We start from the raw sequence: 8403 nt of genomic DNA, 5'->3' as shown, positions 1-8403 counted from the left end.
CAAATTTAATCACTGCTGTAGTAACAGAAGTGTTCCAAGGCTGATCTTTTCAGTAATAAGGTTGCTAAGTAGCCAAAACATGAATCTTAGTGTGGTACACTCTTAAAAAAGATGGTTCTTTAGTAAAGACAATGGTTATTTAAGGTTCTATACCATGTGCATGCTTAAAAGTTTCTCTGCATGATGAAAAATGTGTTGTATATGGTTCTATATAGCACCAAAAAGGGTTCCGCTATTGTTACAATGTCTAGCTTGTAAGAGGGAAACATTTCAGCATGCATATGGTTCTTTGAGTGTTCATCGTTCTATGTAGAACCATTGCAGAACCATCTTATTTAAAAGTGTAGTAATCTCAGCATTACTGAGCTCTGCTAAAGTCTGAGTAGACTGATAAATCAATATGATCAGTTATTAATCTCAGTGTTACTGAGCTCTGCTAAAGCCTGAGTAGACTGATAAATCAATGTGATCGGTTATTAATCTCAGTGTTACTGAACTCTGCTAAAGCATGAGTAGACTGATAAATCAATGTGATCAGTTATTAATCTCAGTGTTACTGAGCTCTGCTAAAGCCTGAGTAGACTGATAAATCAATGTGATGATCAGTTATTAATCTCAGCATTACTAAGCTCTGCTAAAGCCTGAATAGACTGATAAATCAATGTGATTGGTTATTAATCTCAGTGTTACTGAGCTCTGCTAAAGCCTGAGTAGACTGATAAATCAATGTGATCGGTTATTAATCTGTGTTACTGAGCTCTGCTAAAGCCTGAGTAGACTGATAAATCAATGTGATCAGTTATTAATCTCAGTGTTACTGAGCTCTGCTAAAGCCTGAGTAGACTGATAAATCAATGTGATCAGTTATTGATCTGTGTACTGAGCTCTGCTAAAGCCTGAGTAGACTGATAAATCAATGTGATCGGTTATTAATCTGTGTTACTGAGCTCTGCTAAAGCCTGAGTAGACTGATAAATCAATGTGATCAGTTATTAATCTCAGCATTACTAAGCTCTGCTAAAGCCTGAATAGACTGATATATCAATGTGACCAGTTATTGATCTGTGTACTGAGCTCTGCTAAAGAAATTATGGGAGCCGAAATAGTTTGTTGAGAATTTTTAAAATTCATTTAAGATTAAAAGAAGAATTACATACAGAAAACTACTGAACAGTAACAGCCAGGAACAGCTTCAATTACATAAAAAGGACAACAGCAGTTTTCCCCATCCCTTCTTATCAGTATGTACTCTAAATACATTCTGAAAATGTTTGTCTACGCAGTGTAATGGGATGCGTTACTGAGTACATTCAGGACAGAGTATTCGATTTTCAGCCATCACTACTTTTTTCAAAGTATTTTGCCCAAAGCTGTGTGTAATGTTTTGTGAGCCTGACCGGAGTTTGGTCACAGTAGAAGGTTGAGGGTTCTCCAGCGTAGATCTTCATGGTTTCTGAGAAAGCGTGCTTTGCAGGCGGAGGTACATGATCCTTCATCGTTACAGTTAGACGGTTTCTCCTGTGTTAGCAACTGAGCCGGCGATGGGTGGCTATCTGTTCTGCTCTGGCAGAGTCTGATATCTCAGTCTTCCTGTGAGAGGTTCTGATCCGTCTCTCTGCCTTTGGCTTATTTTAGTGTCTAAACACTCTTATAAAAACGTCTTTGTTCCCTGTTGTTTTGTGCTTTTGAATTTTATATATTGGAATGTTTTATATTTTCGAAACTTCAGTGAAATATTATTGTTTGTACTATTGTTAACTGACTGTCATGAAATATGACTGTTTATAACAATCCAGATATTTATCAATTTTGATATAAACGTATATTTGCTAACCTACAGTTACAGGAAGAGCCGAATGAACTGCTAAAAAGTGACATATTACCAAGTGAAAGGATCTGAAATGTAGGCTAATATTTCTCATTAGGAGATTGTTGCTCATATAAACAGATTTTATCCCATTGTTATTGTATAAAAAGTTGAATTACCATCCAGTGAAGTAAGATAAGTAAGATAACTTCACTATAGAGTGAATAATCTAACAGAAAAAGTTCATTAAAGCTCTGAATATTAAGTTAACAGAACAACAACCCGTCTTTTGTATTGTTAATTTATCGTTTGAAGTTTGTTAAAGCAGCTTAACTTACTTTTCAACATTATTTTCACAGTATATTAGTCTTTCAGCTGTTTTGTAATGAGACATATAAACATTGCATACATTTAAGACTCTTTCACTTGCAAAGGTGGTGAGTTTTATGAGTGAATTCCACTCTGGGTGAACTTTATTCCTGCATGATGACGGAATATTTATGAGACAAACTGAGGCAAATCCAGCTTCCTACAGTAGAGCAATACAGCGTTTCAGCATTCAGAGCCTAAAGCAACACAAACCTATTCAGCTGCTTTCAGCCGTGTGGGGAAAGCTAATGAGAAACTGGCTGCACTTTGAGTTGAAGAATCAGTTTATTTGCTGTGTTTTAGAGACTGAGGAGAATATTAACACTGAAAAAGTGTTGTGCAGAATTTACCCACTTCCACACGAACGAAACAGGCTGTGTTACACCAACACAGCTTGGGCTGCTCCTGTAGAAATTATATGCACGTTTGAATCAAGTAAATGCAGCACTGCTTTCAGCCTGCACTCCCTGTGCTCCTCAAACATTTATATTCAGCCTCAGCACCGTGATATCATATCTACTGTACTGTGCAGAACGTCATTTATTTAATTTCCACTCAAAACGGCCTTAAAGCACAAGCGGTTCAATTTTCTGCTTCAGGAGAAATATAGGACTGTATTCTGGACTTCATTCAAACTCAAATGCAAATTTGAAAATGCTAATTCAGCTGCATTACTAATATAAAGGTGCATTATTTAAGACATAAAACCCTAAAAGACGCCCCGACCATAAAAGGATGTCCCATCCACGACATTTGATTGACAGGAAACCTCGTTGGAAATGCAGTTGAATTATCATTTCCGATTTGCATTAGAATTTTCAAATTTGCAGTTTAGTTTTCAAATTTGATATTTTAATTTCAATAAAATCCAGAAAAGCAGAAAACTAAATCTCCTCTCAGCTGTGGTCAGTCAGTGAGTCACTCACTCCCTTTATTCCAGCTTCCTTTCTTCTCAGGAGACTCACTTTCAGCTCCTCAAAGGATCTGCAGACATGCCTCCAAAGCTCAGTCTTAGAAGCTGGTTTACAAGTTAGCGTCTAACTGAAGTAGTAGTATATTAATAATATCTTTATGTATAGAGTGCTTTTCATGCCAGTGGCAGCTCAGAGCATTTTACATACAGGTGATAAAGCTTAACGGTAACAGAAGAAGCTCTAAGTATTATATTTAAAATCATATCAATAACACAGATCAGATTAAAGAGATAAAGACCAAAGAGTCGTACAGCTTTGATGAAGTGCTGAGTTAAAGAGCTGCATTTTCAGGTGTTTATTAAAAGTGAGCTCTGAGCTCGACTGTCTAATAAAAGTTGACCTGACCTCCACAGTTTAGAAGCAGAAGAACTGAAAGAGTCTCTCCACGTTTTCGGTGTTTTACTGAAGGTGTTTAAAGGTCAGAATCTGCAGATCTGAGATCATAAACAGAAACACATTCAGGAGCTTTAAGGTCATTTAGAGCTTTAAAGACCAGCACCAGAGCTTTAACCTCTCTCTAACAGATCCAGGCGGTCACTGTAGTGTGTAACGGGGTAATATGTTCTCTCTGTGTTGGTGCTGTGAGGATCCGTGCTGCTGGGTTCTGCATGGGTTCTAGAGGATGGACTGTTTTCTCCAGTAAGAAGACCATTACAGTGATCAACTCTGCTGAACAAACGCAGCTCTGAGTTTCTTTTAAATGATAAAAAGCTGGTGAACTCTGGACTCTGGGATGGTCAGTCTATCCGTCTCTCAAAGATGAAAGCTTTAGGTGCTGTTCATCTGATGGGGCCAGTTTGGTGTCTACATTGTCTCTGTAGATTTTAATGAACCCTTTTTTTTCACTTTGACTTTCTCCTTTTTTTATGCGAATGGATTGTCTTTAATCTAATCTCTCAAATATCTCCTGAAAAATCAATAACTTGTACTTAAAGGCCGTTTTGACTGGAGATGAGGTGTGGTCATTGGATCTTTGGATCTTTGGGCCTCTGACTTTTGCACATCACTGTAGATGATTAAATGTGAATTATTTACAGTAGAATTGTTTTTTGTAGCATTCAGGAGTCACTACAGAATGATTAGAGCTCCTCGGCTCGATGATGTTTATGTTTGTTTAAGTTAAAGGTTCCTTTGTAGTTTCCCAGTAAATGTATTTCTGATTAAACATTGAGTTTTGGGTTATTTAAGGATTTCTATACTTTCAGATGTGCGTATGTGGAACTTTAGTTGCATGTCATTCACTAACATTCAGGCACTAATGCTAAGAGTGGCTTTCTCAGTGTAAATCTTGCTGATTTAGTTTTCATAGCATTGCTGTTGGTTGATCTTTATTAATAGTGAGATTAATGTGGTCATTTTGTAATCTGGAAGTATATTTTGTACTGTACATGTTTTGAAAATAAATAAATCAATCAATGCAAAGCTCATGTTGAGTGTTTTGTGTAAATAAATGTGTGTATAAATAAAAAATGTGAATGTTAGATGTTGGAATGCTCAAATGCTTGTGTGTAGATGTTTCTAGCTCAGTCAATCTGCCAACAGAAACATGAACCTTTAGTCAGACTATCCTATTTACAGCTTGATAATAAATCAGTTTCATTTAAAAGGGAATTCCACTGATTTTTACATTTATTTTGCATAATTCTGTCATTGCGATGCAAACAGACTGAATCAGAGAGATTCAGAGCGGTTTGGTGTGAAATGGTTCAGACGTCTTTACAGTGATGGTGATGGGAACCAGGAGTCGCCATGACTACAACACACATATAGACATTTTATTTACCATCCAGAACCACCAGAGAACCTACACAAGTCTTCAGAGTTTATATGGAATGTTGAGGATGGAAAAATAGTGGAAAATCTGGAATAATAAGTTTTCTTTGGGGACTATTTTGCTGCACAGCGCCCTACATGTATCCCTCCACCATGCATGGAGTTTAAGTTCTCTAAACTATCATAAAACAGCGTCTCAGTCATCAGGCAGTGAATTCAGAACCAGTTCATGTAGGAACTTTCTGTGAGGAGATTTTAGAGGTGAATAATTCTGACTCAGTAAGTTTCTCTAGAATGTGTGTGTGTGTGTGTGTAGGTGTGTGTGTGTGTGTGTGTGTGTGTGTGTGTTTACATCTTCACCATTATGTGGAACTTTTGAAAAATTGGTGGAGTTCCCCTTTCAGTAATAGTACAGGCAGAGAACCATTACACAGCAATGTCTAATGTAGAAATACTGATTTTAAACCTAATGCTCCTCATATTTTCACCATGGTAGCTTGCTATGTTAGCACCAAGCTACTGCGGTTAGCTCAGCGCTACGTGAGACTCTCAGCGCTAGTTTAAACATGGGCTTTTTAAAACTCATAATAGGCATGTAAACAACATACTTTACTTTGTAGGTCTCCCTTTTTAATTAACCCTTTATTTAAAAGCTTGAGCTTCATGTTTGTCTTCTGTTATTGTAGCATTAGCCTGTTAGCCTTCTGCTACCTGCTCAGCCTGCTAGTGAGGGAATCCAGTTATAACGAGAGCAGAAAGTGTGAATCAGTTAATTAAGCCTGTTAGGACAAAATAATCTGGCAGCTTGTCATCTGGCTGCATCTCTGGGTCAGATTTCAGCTCAACTGGGCTTTTTCACTGAGTTGTTATGAAGGTTCAGTCTGCTGTCAGGAATAAATAGCACAGAACCTCTGCAGTTTTTGCTGTAATCTCATCGTCACTCAGCTGCAAACTGATGCAAACTGCACCCAGAATGACTCAGAGACATTTATTGGGACAAATAATAGCTCAGAAAGTGAGCGCACATTCTCTACAAACAGTAACGAGTCATTCTGTTCCCGAACTGGATATTTCAGCCTTAATCTTGAAGTGCAGTGGTGAAAAATAAGGTGCATATGGACACTAAGGCCCAAAACATACTTCATACAAAGATGCGAACGTAAATGGGAGCGCTCGGCCAACGCACTGCAAAGGATCAGTTCTAAACTCAGTTCTTAACTTACTGTGGAGGTTAAAACACTCCGTACTGAAGGGGGCGATAGAGTACAGATCAGAGATCTACTGTTATTCCAGCAGCCTTAACAGCTAAACGTAGACAGTAGGGGAGAGTGAGGTGCTTTACCTCTTCTCTTGGATTGGAAATGCGATGGTTAATCATATTTTTATGCCGTCTTTGCATGAGACTTAAGTGCTTGTCTGCTGTAGCAGCTGAGAAGCACGCTGGCGATGCGAGGCCGCTTGGTCAGGCTTGGCTGTTGTTATAGCGCCCCTTGCTGTGACGTTCAGAATGCAGCTCACACATGTTTTGTGTTATGAAATGCGTCGTGACACATTTTTGAACGCAACTACGCGTGAAACTCCATCTGTGAAGCTTGAAGTGTCTGCTTCCGTGAGCATGTTTCAGGCCTAAGCTGCAGCAATGGATTTCCATTCAGCCTAAAACAGTTTAGCCCCACCCATTCAGCTACAGCAGTTTAGCTCCACCCATTCAGCTATAGCAGTTAAGCCCCACCCATTACGCTACAGCAGTTTAGCACCAGCATTCAGCCTACAGCAGTTTAGACCCACCCATTGAGTCTACAGCAGTTTAGCCCCACCCAACCAGTCTACAACAATTTAGCTCGACCCATTCAGCTACAGCAGTTTAGCCCCACCCATTCAGCTACAGCAGTTTAGCCCCTTCCATTCAGTCTACAGCAGTTTAACCCCACCCATTCAGCTACAGCAGTTTAGCCCCACCCATTCAGCTACAGCAGTTTAGCCCCACCCATTCAGCTACAACAGTTTAGCCCCACCCATTCAGTCTACAGCAGTTTAACCCCACCCATTCAGCTACAGCAGTTTAGCCCCACCCATTCAGCTACAGCAGTTTAGCCTCTTCCATTCAGTCTACAGCACTTTAACCCCACCCATTCAGTTACATCAGTTTAGCTCCACCCATTCAGCTACAGCAGTTTAGCCCCACCCATTCAGCTACAGCAGTTTAGCCCCACCCATTCAGCTACAGCAGGTTAGCCCCACCCATTCAGTCTACAGCAGTTTAGCCCCACCCATTCAGCTACAGCAGTTTAGCCCCACCCATTCAGCTACAGCAGTTTAGCCCCACCCATTCAGACTACAGCAGCTTAGCCCCACCCATTCAGCTACAGCAGGTTAGCCCCACACATTCAGTCTACAGCAGAAACAGGGAGAGGACTAGTGTGGGGCACTGGCTCTTTAGTGTGTGCAGATCTCACTCACAGCTGCCTGGATTACTCTATTAATACCGTTACTCAGTTGTAACTCAATACACACTCTTTTGAAATGACTGGCCGCTGACCGAGCCTTCTCCTCCTCCTCCTCCTCAGCCTCATCGTATTTCCTCCTCGAGTGCGAGAGTGTGTGTGTGTGTGTGTGGTTCAGGGTCCCAGTGGGGAGAGTGTTGAGAGTTCAGTCAGAGTATAAATAAGGTAACTGTCCATTCAATAATAATCTAAAGATGTGGACTGAGGCTCCACGTGGCTCCTAACAAACCTCTGTTATTGAATATGTGTATGACAGTGTAACTCCTTCTATAGCATAATGCTCAATGAATTTTACAGACCACTTTGTAATATTCTGTATATTATCACTGCCCAAATAAAAACATGCATCTTCAAAATAATAACTTTACAGGAGAGGGCAAAAACATGCTTTACTTTCAATGTAAGTCAATGGAAAGAGATTTTATTCTAAGATATTTTGGAGCATTTCTACTGGTCCAATCATTATTACATTTTCACACCATTTAAAGAACGGCTACTGTGGTCAAATGATGTAGAAAAGTGAAAATCACAAAAAACAGCGACGTTATAATGGTTATTATATTATGTGGCTGCTCAGATTTGCATACCATGACTGTTTCATACCCTAAATGACTGTTACAAAAACTATATTGGAAATGTACAATACTGGTGTATATTAATATGTTTATTATTTTGATATTGATATTTATTTAATTTAGATATTTAGAGTCTGTGTATATTTTTTATTTACTTTTTATTTATTTTATTTTTATAAATATTATTTTTGTATTTACGTGTAACATGGGAGCCTCACACCTAAGATTTTCACTCACCTTCGCACCTATGTCAGGTTCTCCACAGTGGTGGATATGAATTTTGTGTATTGATTTGATCAGATCTTCATTTTACTGGAATTGTGTTCTTTTTGTTGTTCTAGCTGTCTTGGCCGTTTTAGACTGGTGTAAAAGTTCTTCATTGTTATTTATTTACAGTTTAT

The sequence above is a fragment of the Pygocentrus nattereri genome, chromosome 8 (genome assembly GCF_015220715.1).
Source record: "Pygocentrus nattereri isolate fPygNat1 chromosome 8, fPygNat1.pri, whole genome shotgun sequence".
NCBI lineage: Eukaryota > Metazoa > Chordata > Actinopteri > Characiformes > Serrasalmidae > Pygocentrus > Pygocentrus nattereri.
This window is presented reverse-complemented; position numbering follows the sequence as displayed.